Raw genomic sequence first — 19,189 nt, forward strand, 5'->3', positions numbered from 1 at the left:
GGCTGTGGAATCTGTGTCGGAGTCATGGAGTTTTGGTGTTTTAGCCGGAGTCGGATGGTAAGAGCCACCGCAAACTACAGGATGCGGGAGCTAGCGTACGCTCGCTCGTGCTCCTAAGCCCCACCTTTTTTCCCATGATGCTATGAGCCATTTCTGCTAGGTAAGCTACGCGAGCACAAAGCAGCCGCAAACTACACAACGTTTGCTCGCGTAACGTAGTCCACATGACATGGATTCCACAGATGTAGATTGGCTATAGAACAAGATTTTATTATAACCTGTACTTGTAATCAGTCAGTTTTCGTTACGAACTTTGAAACAGCATGGAAAAAAACATGTTTACTAGTTAAGCCTAACTAGGCTTAACTAGTAAACATGTTTTAGGCTAGTTAAGCCTAACTAGGCTTAACTAGCCAAAAACTATTTATACTGTATATTACTATTTACATACAACGGTTATACTATTTTCTTTTCAATACTGAATGTATTAATCATGTAATTTACGTACATCGATAAAATTCTTTTTCGATATGTGACATGTTTATGTAGTCATTCGTCTTCCCCGCTCTCTCTTGCTAGCGTAAATGTTGTAGTTGTTGAATTCTGTGAACAGCGAGCGTACTCTCATATCGCTGCGCTAGCGAAGGAAAAACAGTGCGGGCAAGAAGAAAGGGGCGGAGCCTTCGACGTCATCGGTTGTGCTAGCACATGTTTGCTAGCGTTTTGCTCTCGCAAAGCACTAGTTTGCGGCGGCTCTAAGGAAAAGTCGGAGTTGGAGTTAGTAGATTTTTACGCGACTCCACAGCCCTGTTTAAAAGGTAAGAAAATTTTAGAGGAGTTTTAATTAATGAAAAGAATTGGGGGAAAATACCTGTTGGCTAAGGAAAAACTTTTGAAGTTTAAAATGATCTTGTTTTATGATATTATCTATAACAAGTTATTTTGTGATAGATTGCCAAGTTTAGTGAATTATCTGTTACTCTTTTAAGAGAAGTGATTGACTACAATCAATTTGGTTAAGATTTTGTTGTAACTTTATTTTTTAAACTTTTTAAATCTTATATATACCCTTTTAAAGTTGATTCTTCTAACTCAGATGGCAAACCTAGGACATTCCATGCAGTTCTGTTTATTTTTACTGTAATAATCAACTTAAGGATGCCTACAGTCATTTGGTATTTGCCAAATGCTGAGGAAACATTTGGTTTATATCAAGTAGTGTCGTTGGTTTGCTTGTAATGAACATTCAATATGCGCCATTTCCATTTCTTGTCGGTAAATTGTGCCAAATCAAAGGGAACAAATATTTGCTTCCACACATACATGCTTGCATTTGTGTATTTTGTCTTTGGTCATTATTTTCAAAATGGAATGGTCTAATGAAACTGTAATCAAGGTGGGAAATATTCTGTTGCTGAATTAAAAATAATTCCTTAATCATGTTGTTTAGTACTGTACATGTTATAATAAAATAAAGTGGATTGTTAAGAGTGGGGTAAGGACAGACAAAATATGTAAACCAAATTGGTTCACTTACTTCTCATTAATAGATACAAACTCCCTGTAACTTAAAGTAGCAACACAAATTATTGTTAGAGAATTGTCCATTTTCTAGATCTTGGGACAAATCATTGGGACAACCACAAGGGTCATGGTGAGTGTGCACTATATTTGTTGGACATTGGTTCAGCAAATGATTGTGTTCATGTGACAAACATGTCATATACTTTAGTGAAGCCAATTATTCCACATTCAGCAAATATCAAATGTATACCCAAAATAAAAAATTTATTTAATGACATACAAGAGTTAAATCTACAGAAACTTTAATTTTGGTAAACAGGAAACAACAACATGATTTTTAATCTCGTGTTATAAGCTTTAAATGTGAGGAATAAGAATAGTAGTAGTAATGCTAATGATATGGTAAAATAATAAAATAACTATGTTACGTATTTAAAAAAAAAAAAGAAAAATAAAGTTGTGAAGGATCAAACCCATATTGAATAGCCCAAGCATCTAGAACCTTATCTACTCAACTATTACTAATACTAGGATAGATAGATCTTCTAGACTTGTAAGCTAAATATTCAATTTTCAGAGGACTTGTTTTTCAGAAATGCTTGAGAAGTGGGTCCTATTATTTGAACAAGGAACTATTTGTGTTTAGAGCTACATGCTCACCAAGTTTCATTCAAATCAGAGATATAAACATTTGTCAATCTCCTTGTATGACAAAAAAAGGTTTACTGTCATTATTCTAACTTGATAATATTTCAGTAAATGCTTGGTTTTTTTAAAATAACTTCCTAATAGAGCATCTATTGAAATTTTAATTAATGAATACATATTTTGCTTGATTACTATATTACTATTTGCTTTCCTGGCTAGTTCCTGCTTGATTTTTCATGAGATCAGCATGTATCTTTTTAGCTTTCTCGCAAATAATTGCTTCTGATACACTGTCTCCAGCACTGTTTTTCAGTTATCCAAAGCAAAAGCAATTTCTCAACATGATCTAATGTCTTCGATCTCTGTTTAGAAATTGATTTAACCCCTTTTGCAATGTTAGCAGATTTAATAATGTCTTTATTTTTCACAATTGTCGATATCGTCATTCTCGGAATACAGTACGCAACAGTTAAAATCTCGAACACGCATGCCACCTTCATATTTCTCAACAATCTCTTTTATCAGTTCCATTGTGATTCTAGTCATTTTAGTTTTCTGTTGCTTTTCATTTGCCTTTTTGCAATTCATGATTAATAAAAATAATAAAATCAGAAGAAATTTAACAAAGTTATAAACTGTGCACCACGAACGTCTAGTCTGGTCTAGTACACTGATAGTGCTACTTGTTCATAGATGGTGCGTATAATTGAATTAAGTCATAAACCAAACAAAAGTCATATATCAAGCAAAATTTGTTTCTTCCAAACAGGACGTATTCTAAAGCAGACGTCTACCGAGGTACCACTGTATTATATATATATAATTTATTGGGTGATGGTACATATTATTGGGGCTAAAAATAAAAGTATTAGTTTGCATAGGGGCACTTGCCTAACTTGTTCCAGTATTGAGAAAAAGTAATATTCTGAAAATCTGGCAAAATTTAAAGGTTGCTATCAAATTTTAAAACATTAAATTTTCTTTATTTAAGCATAATACAAGGTAACACAATATGTTTAAAATTTACAGTTGATAATTTCTAATGTTGTTCTATAGTATCACAAGATGAATATAACACAAAAATACTCGCACGGTAGAATATTGTTATTGGCAAGTGATCTCTGATAATCTGCAAAAGAAATTGGCTTTGCTGTTCATTCTATGTATGCAATTGGTTGTATTTTTTTATCAGGACACCTCCATATTGTTCCATATAATTATTGCATTTGATGGATTCAATGCACTTTTCTGTGGCAATGTAGTTCATGTTAGAAGGCTAGAGTTCAAGATCCAATTCTGTGAATTTTAAGTCAAAACCAAGTGTGTCAAAAAAATTTCAAAGCATTTCCTGACACAAAATAGTCCAGAATAGTTAACTGTCACTCATGTTGAGATGTTCTCATTACCTTTATTTTGGAGGGCTCATATCATTTTGGCAGTAGCACTTCAGCCTCAGGTTACATTAGAAACTTATAAACTGAGAGTGCACTTTAACCAAAACCCCCTAATAGTCAGAATACTTGAGTCCTTACACAAATTACTGGAAGGCCACTGTCATGTGAACTGCACTCTTTGGCTGCCTGAACTCATTGCCCTAAGTAGACCGAACTTATAATCTACACCCTAGATTGTTTCAGAAGACTCAGTATGGACAATTAGAGAATATATGGCAACAACATTGTGTTTCTACTTCTGTACTTACATGGGAGTTTCTATTTCAACAGTGAGTGGTTCTCTAATAAGTTTCACAACACCTTTCTTTTTTTTCTAGCAGTTCCTTTGATGTAACTAATGTTTTTGGCTATTTCAAATGGCTACCTTCAGGTTAAATAAAGATAGAATATCTTCTTACTAATGCCAAATATATAGGCAACGAAGCCAGAAAACCTGGAGTATACTTGGTACCACTAGACAACAATAAGTTTAATACCACTCTAGCCCAATATGCAAGTGAGCCAGGTATAACAGCCAAATGGGAAGAAGCTAAGATTATAACACCAATATATGACAATGGCAAACTAAGAACACTAGAAACATTAGAAATCTTCACAAAATCCCTTAAAGAGAATTGCATTAATAGCAAGGATGATGACTTGTTATCCACAGCTTGGCAATTGTTCCTAGACAATCCCCTAAAGCAGGCATGGCCAACATACGGCCTGTCTAATGAATTTATGCGGCCCGTGATTAATCTTTCAATATTAGCTAATCAAGTCCAAATAGCTCGATGAAAAATTCTGACACCTAATAAATAAAAAAAAAAGGTCAACAACTAACTGTGAGTTTAGAGTTAACCCTCCATTACAAATCTCTTAAGTACAGCATAGAATATTGATAAAGCATGATAATGTGAAAAATGTATCTGTAATCTCTATGTACAATTTAGTCTCTACGGGGTGACACCACAGTGAGATCTTGCACCACCTCAAAATCTTCCTAGGACAACCTCTGGTTTGGCCCATGAAAAAAGTTTTCTTTCCAATTCGGCCTGGGGGAAAAACTGTCGACCACGCCTGCCCTAAAGGAAGTGGGTTAATTTAACAAGCTTAGTGCAAAACAAAAAATGATCATCACTTAAAACATAAAATTTGTAAAGTCACATGACGAATGAGTAAATTACTCATTTGTCATGTGACTTTACAAATTTTATGTTTTAAGTGATGATCATTTTTTATTTTGCACTAAGCTTGTTACTTTTAACACAATTTTATTTTTGTTTATTTCTTTATTTATTTATTTATTCTATTCAAAACCACAACGTCACAAGATCTCAATGTTTTAAATTTATGTTCTGATTTACTTTATAACTGATGTTCTATTTTTATTTAACCCGAAGAAGGCCATTCAAAATATGCCTTACTCAAATAAGTAGAAAAACTTCTATACCCTTTGTTGATATCAATAGTAACTTAATGATATAAGGGAAGATGGATTCAAATTTTACTTGTTATACGGGTATTATATTGTACAGCATTTGATACTATCAAGTATATTGGATTTATCATATAGTATTTGTCTATTTTAACCTTCTATTCATTCACATGAAATAGAATTTTGAAAATTAAATTCAAGTGTAAATAAAAAGCTTAAATACAGATCATGTAAAATCAATTTAAAAGTTTTAGCTAAATGTACATTTCTTCAATATGAAACTAAATTTATTATAGTGAATAAGTAAAATGTAAACTATAACAGGCTATCCATGCCATCTTAATTCTTTTAAAATTATTACATGTAGAAAATAATACATTTTCTACTTTGNTATAAAATCAAGACTGCACTATATAATGATGCTTATACAGTAGACTTGCCTTATAGCAACATCATTTTAGCAATTCACTGTGATACATTGATCAGTAGAGAAAGTCTCTGCCATTCTTTCATAAGCATAATGTTATTTTACTCCATATAATAATCTTGTAAATGGTTGGAGGGACCTCCTATTAGAATAGTTTAACCAAAGAAATAAAAAATAAGTATGGGCTTCTAATAGAGATAACATGTCATAACAGAAATGTGTAAACCTTTTACATGCATCTGATTTTTATGGTTTTAAAACTACTTTGGTAAATAATTGTGATGAATGTTATATATTATCAATTATTATTAAGATAGATGCTTTTTTTAGAGACAGATTTGCTAGAGTGAAATGTGCTATTCATTAAATAAAATAATTTTATAGAAATCTGATATGTTGATGTAAAAAGTATTAAAACTAAAAAAATTCTTGTGATTGAGTTCTAGAGTGTCATTATATTTTGTGTAAATATTTCAACATTATTTAAATTACTGTAATTTTTAATTCACTAGCTTGTAGGATAATGTTTTACAATGCATATTGAATTCTTTCTTCTTTTTACACTGTTGTATTTTAGTATTATTCTATAAAGGTTATTCCATAATTTTCTCCCTTACTGGGGGAGTTATAACCCCAGGAAGAGAGAAAATACAAAATAAGAACTATATGTTATGAATGTATTATTTCATATTGAATTAAAAATTTTGAAATAAAATGAAAAATTATAATTATTATAGAAAGTAATTGATGATAATTATACACAGTGTATGAAAGTCGTCATGCATTTTTTCAAAACTTATTTATATCTGCATGAGTATAAAAGATACTAAAGTGTTTCATTTCCTAAATTACAAAATTTTTACCTGTAATACTTAAATTAAATTAAATGATGTAAAAAGAGATTCTTCCATCTCACGTCTGCAAAATTAATGACTTTATCATCATCACTTGCTTTCTTGTCTGACAGCTGGCAAATTTCCTTTAACATTGGTCATAAGATGTGATTGATTATAATATGCATTTTGATTTCAAAGATATTAAAATGTAAGAAAAGTTATTTTAAATCAGTCATGGATAAGTGGGATCTGTGAACTATGAATTTGTTTTTGCAGACATTTTGTTATGCAGTGTTTTGAACCAAGTTACGGAATAGGTATCTTTTATGGAAGTTATGGAAACACCTTATGAAAATAACATTTTAAAAATGCATTCTTAGAAATATACTTCTTCATTTCATTAGTTTCTGAGACCTGATTGTTTTCACCAAATGTATACAGTCGACCCCCTATAATGCGGTAGATACGTTCCACTTTATAAGAATTTCACATTGTAGGAATCCTTAAATACATGAGCCAATCACAGCCCGGCACGTGTGCAGTTTACGGACTATGGCTGTTTGAAAGGTTTTCTTCCATATGTGACTGTAGGTCGGTGTCTCTTTGACATCACGTCAGGATGTGACACCACCGAGTCTCGCAGGACTCGGAAATCGCGACTTTACGTCATGCGAGCGGTTGGATTCGAAATGGAGGTGAGGAGAGAGACGAGGAAGTGACTCACTCGGACTCCATAGTTCTAACAAATAACAATTTTAATAAGTACTAAAGAAAATACAGATATATTCGATTTCCGGCATGCCTAAAATTCCCCTAATTATACTAGGCTGTTGAGAGAGAGTTTACAAACGAATCACGGGTTGATAAATACCTTTCTTCTGGGTCAAAGATCTGGGGTCAGATGACACTGTTGACGTCGATGGAATGTTCACTCAAAATCTTTCTGGGTCTTGTCCGTTAACAGGAGCACGGAGGTGTGAAGGCACGGAAATGGGAATGATATCCTTAAAGAGAGACAATCTTTGTCACGGGTTGAATTCTGGATTCTTGGTCATGGTATTAATCCTTGAGGACGGACTTTGGAAGACGACTGACTTTGGGTGTTTTTTCCATTTTCTCTTGTTATTCCTCTTGGGTTTTTTCCATGAGGTCAGGTGGTTGTTGTTAACCCCTTCATTCCCGATCATTAATTAAAATGATATAAGATTAATATTAAAAGACATTAAAAATACTTAAAACTGAAAAAAACGAAAGAAATGCGTTAATTTTGAAGAAAAACCTTCAAATTTTATTTTCCTTTGTTTCGCCTTTCTGTGAAATTTAACACTGATGAGTCATTATTTACACAGCTGGGTGACCTTGAACACAGCTGGAGTCCGATTTCCCGGGACATTCTCATAGACATCTCAGGAGGACAAGGGTTTAAAGTAGGGTGACTATAAGCGACATGGAAATTTTTAAATATTTTTAAAAAATTCAAACTTTTATTGCGATTTCCGACCCCCCTAATTAATTAATTTTATATTTANCTGTCTAATGAATTTATGCGGCCCGTGATTAATCTTTCAATATTAGCTAATCAAGTCCAAATAGCTCGATGAAAAATTCTGACACCTAATAAATAAAAAAAAAAGGTCAACAACTAACTGTGAGTTTAGAGTTAACCCTCCATTACAAATCTCTTTAGTACAGCATAGAATATTGATAAAGCATGATAATGTGAAAAATGTATCTGTAATCTCTATGTACAATTTAGTCTCTACGGGGTGACACCACAGTGAGATCTTGCACCACCTCAAAATCTTCCTAGGACAACCTCTGGTTTGGCCCATGAAAAAAGTTTTCTTTCCAATTCGGCCTGGGGGAAAAACTGTCGACCACGCCTGCCCTAAAGGAAGTGGGTTAATTTAACAAGCTTAGTGCAAAACAAAAAATGATCATCACTTAAAACATAAAATTTGTAAAGTCACATGACGAATGAGTAAATTACTCATTTGTCATGTGACTTTACAAATTTTATGTTTTAAGTGATGATCATTTTTTATTTTGCACTAAGCTTGTTACTTTTAACACAATTTTATTTTTGTTTATTTCTTTATTTATTTATTTATTCTATTCAAAACCACAACGTCACAAGATCTCAATGTTTTAAATTTATGTTCTGATTTACTTTATAACTGATGTTCTATTTTTATTTAACCCGAAGAAGGCCATTCAAAATATGCCTTACTCAAATAAGTAGAAAAACTTCTATACCCTTTGTTGATATCAATAGTAACTTAATGATATAAGGGAAGATGGATTCAAATTTTACTTGTTATACGGGTATTATATTGTACAGCATTTGATACTATCAAGTATATTGGATTTATCATATAGTATTTGTCTATTTTAACCTTCTATTCATTCACATGAAATAGAATTTTGAAAATTAAATTCAAGTGTAAATAAAAAGCTTAAATACATATCATGTAAAATCAATTTAAAAGTTTTAGCTAAATGTACATTTCTTCAATATGAAACTAAATTTATTATAGTGAATAAGTAAAATGCAAACTATAACAGGCTATCCATGCCATCTTAATTCTTTTAAAATTATTACATGTAGAAAATAATACATTTTCTACTTTGCCATCTTTGAAAGATAAATTTATAAATTAATAAACTAGGTTTGACATATTTAAGATCACAAAAAAGAAAAATCTATTATGCACCTATTATATTTATAAACTATATAACAAAATAAATTTTTGGCAGAATTTTGTATCTTATAATTCAGATTATTGTGGATTGGAGATTAAAATTAAAAGTTCAGCAAGAAATATTAATGTAGATTAAGTTAATTTTAACTCGTTTTGGTTTTATGCGATTTTAGAAAATTACAGAACGTATCCCTACTTTTTCACGGCAAGTAAAGTCTTTTTTTTATGCGAATTTTTTATATGTGCTTTTCTGTAGAACGTATCCACTGCATAAAACGAGACCTTACAGTAATTTAAATTTAATTATTAGAGTGGTTCAAAATAGAATTAAGAATGTTATAACTTAAATTCATAACTTTTTCTATATTACTACTTATTAAGAAAAATTATTATTTATTAAAAATAGCATAAAAGTAATACTGAAAATATTTAAGTTTATATGATTAAAGTTAAGAATTATATTTATGGTGACAGAATATATCAGGTATTTCATAATTATTCACATATCAATAGTTTTTTTTTATTAAATAATGTATATAAGCATTAATAAAATATAACAGTGAAAGAAAGTCTGTTAAACTTATGGAATTTTTATAAATGTATACTTTATTATGAAATTTTTTCTGAAGTAAAATTCAATCCTATAAAGCCTGAATACTTGTTTAATTTAAATAAGATTTTTTAATGGTAATATTATGAACCTAACCAAATATCTTACTCAGCTCCTTAAATAATAAATCATCAAACACCTGATGCTGAGAAAAACAGTTTATTAATGAAACATTAATGTAAACTCTCTCTCAAGAACCTGTAACTGGTGTGTAAAGCTCACAAAATAAAACTATAATCTTGAATATTCATTATTATTCTCTGTTTTGATTTATCAGTTTTTAAAACTGCTAAATTATTTTTTTAAATAGTGTTTTAAATTTTCCATATCTGTTTTATATTTAGTAAAGTATTTTCTATGATTTTTACTAAGTTATGATTTTTTACAATATATTGAATTTTATTTCTAACTTCAGTTTTTTTTCTATTCCATTAATATTATCAATAGTATATTCTAATTCCACTGCTATTTTAGATTTTGGCATATATGTTTGAGCATTATAGTCTAATCATTTTACTAACAATTCTTTAAATTCTTAGGTATATTAACATTACATTTTTTTACAATTAATTTATCCTTCCAATCAATTATTTCTTTTAGACTTGGTATATCATAATGCTTTACTAATTTATTATATTTTTAATGAAATATCTGTTGTTATAATTATTAGCAATCAAAACATTCTGACCTCTACAACCTAATTTTTTCTTTTTTTGTTTAATCAACTTTGATCTAGACTGTGTTAAACAATATTAAGGGCTAAAAGCAATAAATTATTCCATTGAACAAAGTTACGAATGAATACAAAATATTTTTTAGATGTATTCAAGGATGTAGAGATTAAATATAGGCTCATTTTTTTGTAAAATTTGGTTAGTTGGCCAATTACCATTTAATATTCAACTGTGAATGGTATATCAGGTTAATGTTATAAAAAAAACTTTGTTGCCTCAAATTATCTTCTTATCCAAGTGGAAGTCAATAACTATTTTCTTTTGAAAAACATCAACTTCTGTCTATTTGACCAATTAAATTGCTAACCAAATATTATACTCAGCTCTTTAAAATATTTAATGAATCATCAAACATTTGATGCTGAGAAATGTTTATTATACATTTTTTATACAAAAGATTTATAATATATACATTTATTATACAAAAGATATGTGGACGATGTGTGCATTATTTGGAAAAACAGCAAGAGAATACACTAGATTAAAAAAGGTAAGCAACAGTAGCAGTAATGATTGATTAAAGTTTAAATTAGAACAAAAAAAGTCATGAACTGATACATTTTTTAGATACATATATCCAATTGAAACGAGATGGTATAACAACAGGTATCTACATAAAACCAACACATAGTCCACTTTACTAGACAGAATCAAGGAAATTAATAGAATCAAAGAAACAGCTTTAAACTTGGGATATAAAAAGAGTACAATAGAAGGACTAATTAGAAGATATGAAAGAGGCAAGAAAATAAGAACCCAAATAAATGCCAAGTTCACTTATAATAAAAACATCAAGAACATCATGAAACAAGTATCAAACAAACACTCCAAAATACTTTTCAAGAGAGCTCCTAATTTATATATTATTCTGAGAAATGATAAAGACATGCTTAAGAAAGAAGATAAAGCAGGTATATACAAAATTCTGTTTGAAAGTCAGCAATTAGGAATTAAATAAAGACTATATTGTGGTCACAAGAAGCAATTTAGCTATGACTTAAGGAGCACAAATATGGCATTAATAAAGGGCATTGCAACACAGTTTTGTCAAGTATGGTAAACAGAGGACTCAAGTTAAATGGAATGAAGTAACTATTCTTGGGGCCATGCATTCCTCATCATTAGCATTGCATGGAGAAAAAATTGAAATCTATAAAAGTAAATTAATGGGTGGTTATATTAACACCAGGGATGCAGATGGACTAGCTTCTGCATGGAAATGCTACATAAGAGAAAAATTAAAATATGTAAACTCTTAGGGTGCATATACTTTTGGAATCAAACTGATCCAAGATTACTTCAATCGTACAAATCGTGTATACAAACGAACTACTGTGATCTGATCGATCTCTATTTGCGTATACAAACGCCATCTAGGATCAACTGGATCTCGATCAAACTAATCCAAACGGATGGTAGGATCGTTTGGATTGGATAAAAGAGATTAAAGATGGCGGCTTCCATGGTCGAAGTTAAGCTGACAGTGCATTTCTTCCTTTTCCTATTACTATTTCTTTTGATTGTAATAAAATGGGAACAAGATCCTTCAGTAAATTTTCGAAAGTAAGTCGACTTACTCAAAAGTGTTCTTTAAAAACATTTGGCCTATATTCTAATGCAACCTCTGAAACATAGTTAGTTTTTTTGCATNAAGATTATTAGTATTTACATTTAATTTTTTTATTATGTATATTGAACATACTGTTTTTTTCAAATATGTAGCATATCAGTTACAGTGCAAAGCTAGTACTCAATAAAAATGCTTACATGTTAAGATTTATTAAAAAAAACTTATTGATTTTTTCTTTTCTATTATAGTGTGCGAAAAGCAGTTTCGTATGCCCTGAGGTTGGTGTAAATTTTATAAGTATCGGTAAAAAAGAGAAGTTTGGTAGCACTATGGTTATAGTTTCTGAATTTTTATTATATCAAGTTTAAAATAAAATACTAAAATGATCAAAAATGTTATATTGAAAAAAGTAATAATTTGAGACATAAACTACGTTTACACGTAAGTTAGATACAGACAATTCAAATTGTTTTGACCGAGTAGCCAATTTTCTTGATGTCCTTGTTTTATCAAGACAAAAAATATTTTCAAGGCTTTCTCTTATTTTCATTTTAAATTTAAATATAAAATGTTCGAGCGTTCCATCGTTAAATGTTAAATATTTACATACATTCAAATTTAATTACACCTGAAGATGGCCTATTCTATTAGGTTGAAAACATTAGTGTTTGTATAATAAATATTTCTCAGCATCAGGTGTTTGATGATTCATTAAGCAATTAAATTTCTCCATTCCACATCATCCAATTATCACATTTTTAGCAAGCACAAAATGTACTCTAGAATTTTCCAGGGTGTCAAATGTGGATTGGTACATTTGCCTTGAAATGTAATTGTTTGTTTTTTTATTTTTGTTAAATGAATTCAAATAAGATCAAGTTTTTTGTTGTTTTTATTTTGTTTTGTTAATTGTTTTTTCTTATTGTAATGTATAACACTTTGTGATAAACACAAGAGTGGTAGGACAAACTCTTATTATGGTTTTAATTTAATATTTTGTTACTTTTTGCCTAGGCTGTAAATATTAATTTAGGAATTCTAAGGTATCTGTTTCTAAAGTGTTTTTGATTCCAGTCTATTTAAAATTATTTGTACATACATTGACTTGATTATTTTGTTTCCTATATTCCTATTTTTATGTACTTCAGCTCATAAGAATATATATCACCTAATTAAAAATTTATTTAATTATAAATTCAAAAGACAAAACTTTGAAAGTATTAAACAAACTAATGATTAGATTTACAGAGTAACTTACTATATATAGTATGCTACATTACATAGTTGTAATTTATATAGTTTTAATTTACATATTAGCTTAAAATAAAAACACTATTACCAAATGATCTAATGGATTTTTATTGGGCTGTGTTATTAAGTAAGTCTTAACTGCTTACCTCTAGCCAAATTGCTTTCTTTTGGATAATTAATTAATTTTAATATAGCCTGATAAAAATTTGTCAAATCATTGGTATTATTAATGTTTCAGGTTATGTTCACATAATTTCAAAAATCATTTTAAAATATCCAGAAGAAGAAATAGAGATTTATCAGTTTTATTAAGTTGATTTATGGCACATTCATACCAGTAACAATATTGCTTAGTAGAAAAGCTTCATTTATAAAAAAAAAAAAAAGAAAAAAAAAGTTACTTATTGTAAGTACTTCTTGTCATCTTGAAGAACAGATAACATACTTAATTTAAACTAGGAATAACTCATTGGAGATTCAAGATAATGAATTTTTCTTTTGGTAAGTTAAATGACATTTTAAACACAAACACTGAACCAATTTACGTTGTGGAACGATCGACTAATCATAAAAACAAACGTTTTCGAACCCCTTCTGGGCTCTTCATCAGGTTTTAGCTCGTAAATTAAATTTGAAAATTATCCTGAAGATTTTGCTGTAATGACAAGTAAATGAGAGATCAAAGACATAACTTACAGTAGAACCTCGATTATCCGCCCCCGATCAACCGACCCCTCGGTTAACCGACCGTCCTAGTCGGCAAATTTCAAATGTCCGCTAGTGATGTGGCACTACAATATTTGGCTATGTCTTGGCTACTTTAATATTATTTTTACGTGTTTTAGCTGGCAACACTCATTCGACCATGAAAGGGAGCCAGTATTTAAACTGCTAATTAATCATTTTAAAAAAATTTAATTTTGTCAAATCAATAGATCCAATTATTTCACACCATCTAGTTTTATTTTGTTTGTTTTAGTTCATAATTGCTTAAAAAGTTTTAATGTAACTGATAACTGATTTATATTCAAACTACAATTAGCAAGCTTAATTTTCTAATTTTTAACGATACAATAGCGATGATTATTATTTTAAAAAATTTTTGTTAGGCTTAACATCGATGAAAATTCAACGCAAAATAGGTTAATAGCGATATACTAATATACTAATTACATGGGATATAATAATATACTACACTAATAATGTATTTTTTCATACTTTTCGGTTATCCGACTTTTTCAATTATCCAACCAACCCCAGTCCCCAATTAGGGCGGATAATCGAGGTTCTACTGTAGTTTGAATATAAATCAGTTATCAGTTACATTAAAACTTTTTAAGCAATTATGAACTAAAACAAACAAAATAAAACTAGATGGTGTGAAATAATTGGATCTATTGATTTGACAAAATTAAATTTTTTTAAAATGATTAATAAGCAGTCTAATACTACTAATTATTTTAATCTAATATACTCAATTATTTATTGTATGGACTTTTAAGAATGATAAAACATTATATTATTTAGAACATTGTTTCTCAGCGACTGGTCAATGGACCAATGCTGATCTGCAAAAAATACTTGACTACAGACACAGGTGACATTTAAATAATAATCTAGAGTTACTGTACATATTTTGTTAATTACTGCACATTAACTCTAGATAATAGTTACATATAATTACTGGTCCATGTAAAATTATCCATAATTTTACCAGTCTGCAATGAGAAAAAGGTTGAGAAACACTGGTTTAGAAAATTATATTATAATAAATAAATGTTTTTTGGAGTCTAAATAATAATCTAACCTTAAAAAAAAGAGTATTATTTGATATTTGTAAGAGTTGGAAGCTGTTTTAAAGATTTTACATTCGTATAAAACAACTGATAGGTACATTACTTTGTAATAATAAATTTAATAAGTTTCATATATTCTCCAGTGTCTGTCTGCATTAAATTTAATGTTATTTATATAATGTTAAATATAATATTTATAATCTTGAATGATTTTCTTAATCTAAACAAACAGTCAGATACTTTATTGGACTGAACGGTTAAATAATTACTAAGCAGTTTGGCAAGGAGGCAGGTTTGCAGCCATCTCTTGTATGGTATTTGTAAAAACTTTTGGGTTAGTTGTATTATTTTTCTTAATCCATATGATTATTGTATAATTGTAAAAATGTTTGTTTTCAGTAGCTTTCATAAATCAGTTAAAGACAATAGAGAAAATTTCAGTTAATAATTGCAAAGGTGATTTTTTATATTTATCTATCAAAATTTTAAATTATTTTATATAGTTGTTACATATGAATAGTTTTGTAATACCTGTATATATTCTAATTTTTAATAATTTATTTACCTGTAATTTACACATGTTCATACCCAAAGAATGATTAAATATAGAATTTTAATATAAATGGGTGTGAACTGTTTGTAAATTTTATATAGTTTAATTGTGCTTATCTATATAATTAACCATTATTTATCATTACAAATAAATTTTACCAAAATCTTTTGAGCATTGTGACTTATACTGACTTCGTTCAGTCTTCTAGGAAATGACGTCACAGTCTTTTCGTCGAAGTGCTGTCGCAGGGTTCTTCTGGGTAATGAGTGGTAAAGGTGTAGAAATAAATGCTGACTTTTAATACGCATTATAGGTCTTTGAACCAGTTGCTGATTTTACTTCTAAATTATATAATATTTACTATGCTTTACTATATGAATATTGAATAAAAATTTTTACAAAATTTATTAACGTCTAATATAATTATTATTAGTCATTCATAAAAAAACTAAATTTAAGAACTTTATTTTATTTATATTATTAGTCAATTTCAATTTTTATTAGAACAAAGTGAAATAATAACTTTTATATAAAAACATAATTTTACATTATATAATTAATGTTTCTTATTTTCAGGAAACTAAATGTTTTGATTACATGAAGATTTCTGATCTTAAATTATATTACTGCATTTTCGTCATGCTGTCATTTTGAAATTTTAATAACTACATAACTTTTAACGTTTTGTTGTTAACTGATGAACCTCTAAGGAAATTTCTTAAAAATTTAATACGATTTAATATTTCGTAACTTTTAATATAATACTTATTTACTGTTGGGGCTATCTTAAAACTCTTGTTCAGATACAGTCTGACAACTGATAAAAATTCAAAGTAATATGAAAATGAACAATAAATAACCAGGAAGTTAAGTTTAAATTTCAGTCTGATTTAGAAATTTGCTTGAATAAAATTCAGAGTTTATTGATGGAATTATTTTTTCTGCCTCAAGATTTATTAGTAGTTTTTTTAATATTAAAATTCACAAGAAAAGCTATTTGGTTTCCTTAAAAATAAGCTGTCTTTTCATATCTTTATTTAAATAAATATAACAATGTTAAATCTATTACTATTGGATAAAAAATTTTTAAAAGACAATAGTGGAAAGTTTTTAATGGAAAATTTAAAACCTAAAAATTGAAATTTAAAAATAATTGAAAAATATATAAACTTAGTTAAAATAACAGAGAAATTAAGATGATATTCTGTTTTGAACTATGCAATCAAACATAAATTATCATTAAGCAAAAAGAAATTTTGAATTGAAAATCATAAGCTCTGTAATGAAATTTTATGAAAATGTACATGTAATAATCTATTACTAGAAAAATATGTGCTTTTAATGATCCAATTTATTTTTTAATTTACCTTGAAAGGAAACTTAGCTCATGAAATGATGTTTAGATTTAATTTAAACATTTTAAAAATGTAATTTATTATGACTATGCAAGATATGGAGTTATATATACAAACTCATTTATGAATAGGTGTTACATTAAAACTTTTTAAGCAATTATGAACTAAAACAAACAAAATAAAACTAGATGGTGTGAAATAATTGGATCTATTGATTTGACAAAATTAAATTTTTTTAAAATGATTAATAAGCAGTCTAATACTACTAATTATTTTAATCTAATATACTCAATTATTTATTGTATGGACTTTTAAGAATGATAAAACATTATATTATTTAGAACATTGTTTCTCAGCGACTGGTCAATGGACCAATGCTGATCTGCAAAAAATACTTGACTACAGACACGGGTGACATTTAAATAATAATCTAGAGTTACTGTACATATTTTGTTAATTACTGCACATTAACTCTAGATAATAGTTACATATAATTACTGGTCCATGTAAAATTATCCATAATTTTACCAGTCTGCAATGAGAAAAAGGTTGAGAAACACTGGTTTAGAAAATTATATTATAATAAATAAATGTTTTTTGGAGTCTAAATAATAATCTAACCTTAAAAAAAAGAGTATTATTTGATATTTGTAAGAGTTGGAAGCTGTTTTAAAGATTTTACATTCGTATAAAACAACTGATAGGTACATTACTTTGTAATAATAAATTTAATAAGTTTCATATATTCTCCAGTGTCTGTCTGCATTAAATTTAATGTTATTTATATAATGTTAAATATAATATTTATAATCTTGAATGATTTTCTTAATCTAAACAAACAGTCAGATACTTTATTGGACTGAACGGTTAAATAATTACTAAGCAGTTTGGCAAGGAGGCAGGTTTGCAGCCATCTCTTGTATGGTATTTGTAAAAACTTTTGGGTTAGTTGTATTATTTTTCTTAATCCATATGATTATTGTATAATTGTAAAAATGTTTGTTTTCAGTAGCTTTCATAAATCAGTTAAAGACAATAGAGAAAATTTCAGTTAATAATTGCAAAGGTGATTTTTTATATTTATCTATCAAAATTTTAAATTATTTTATATAGTTGTTACATATGAATAGTTTTGTAATACCTGTATATATTCTAATTTTTAATAATTTATTTACCTGTAATTTACACATGTTCATACCCAAAGAATGATTAAATATAGAATTTTAATATAAATGGGTGTGAACTGTTTGTAAATTTTATATAGTTTAATTGTGCTTATCTATATAATTAACCATTATTTATCATTACAAATAAATTTTACCAAAATCTTTTGAGCATTGTGACTTATACTGACTTCGTTCAGTCTTCTAGGAAATGACGTCACAGTCTTTTCGTCGAAGTGCTGTCGCAGGGTTCTTCTGGGTAATGAGTGGTAAAGGTGTAGAAATAAATGCTGACTTTTAATACGCATTATAGGTCTTTGAACCAGTTGCTGATTTTACTTCTAAATTATATAATATTTACTATGCTTTACTATATGAATATTGAATAAAAAATTTTACAAAATTTATTAACGTCTAATATAATTATTATTAGTCATTCATAAAAAAACTAAATTTAAGAACTTTATTTTATTTATATTATTAGTCAATTTCAATTTTTATTAGAACAAAGTGAAATAATAACTTTTATATAAAAACATAATTTTACATTATATAATTAATGTTTCTTATTTTCAGGAAACTAAATGTTTTGATTACATGAAGATTTCTGATCTTAAATTATATTACTGCATTTTCGTCATGCTGTCATTTTGAAATTTTAATAACTACATAACTTTTAACGTTTTGTTGTTAACTGATGAACCTCTAAGGAAATTTCTTAAAAATTTAATACGATTTAATATTTCGTAACTTTTAATATAATACTTATTTACTGTTGGGGCTATCTTAAAACTCTTGTTCAGATACAGTCTGACAACTGATAAAAATTCAAAGTAATATGAAAATGAACAATAAATAACCAGGAAGTTAAGTTTAAATTTCAGTCTGATTTAGAAATTTGCTTGAATAAAATTCAGAGTTTATTGATGGAATTATTTTTTCTGCCTCAAGATTTATTAGTAGTTTTTTTAATATTAAAATTCACAAGAAAAGCTATTTGGTTTCCTTAAAAATAAGCTGTCTTTTCATATCTTTATTTAAATAAATATAACAATGTTAAATCTATTACTATTGGATAAAAAATTTTTAAAAGACAATAGTGGAAAGTTTTTAATGGAAAATTTAAAACCTAAAAATTGAAATTTAAAA

At 28.3% G+C, this 19,189-nt stretch overlaps 1 protein-coding gene across 5 annotated transcripts in view; it reads left to right on the top strand.

Annotated features, from left to right (window-relative positions):
• Nucleotides 1-19,189, top strand: part of LOC111626901 (serine/arginine repetitive matrix protein 1-like) — a 136,319-nt gene that overhangs the window by 52,465 nt on the left and 64,665 nt on the right. Inside the window, exon 1 of one of the 5 annotated variants that reach the window (XM_023370425.1) lies at nt 18,079-18,315. The exons of the other annotated variants lie outside the window; for them this stretch is intronic. The gene's annotated coding sequence lies outside the window, so the exon portion shown is untranslated. Of the gene's footprint in view, nt 1-18,078; nt 18,316-19,189 lie in introns of those variants that run through there. 5 annotated transcript variants of the gene reach the window in all.

This window comes from Centruroides sculpturatus, unplaced genomic scaffold (genome assembly GCF_000671375.1).
Source record: "Centruroides sculpturatus isolate CEXI.00-Female unplaced genomic scaffold, Cexi_2.0 scaffold328, whole genome shotgun sequence".
In the NCBI taxonomy this organism is placed as follows: Eukaryota; Metazoa; Arthropoda; class Arachnida; order Scorpiones; family Buthidae; genus Centruroides; species Centruroides sculpturatus.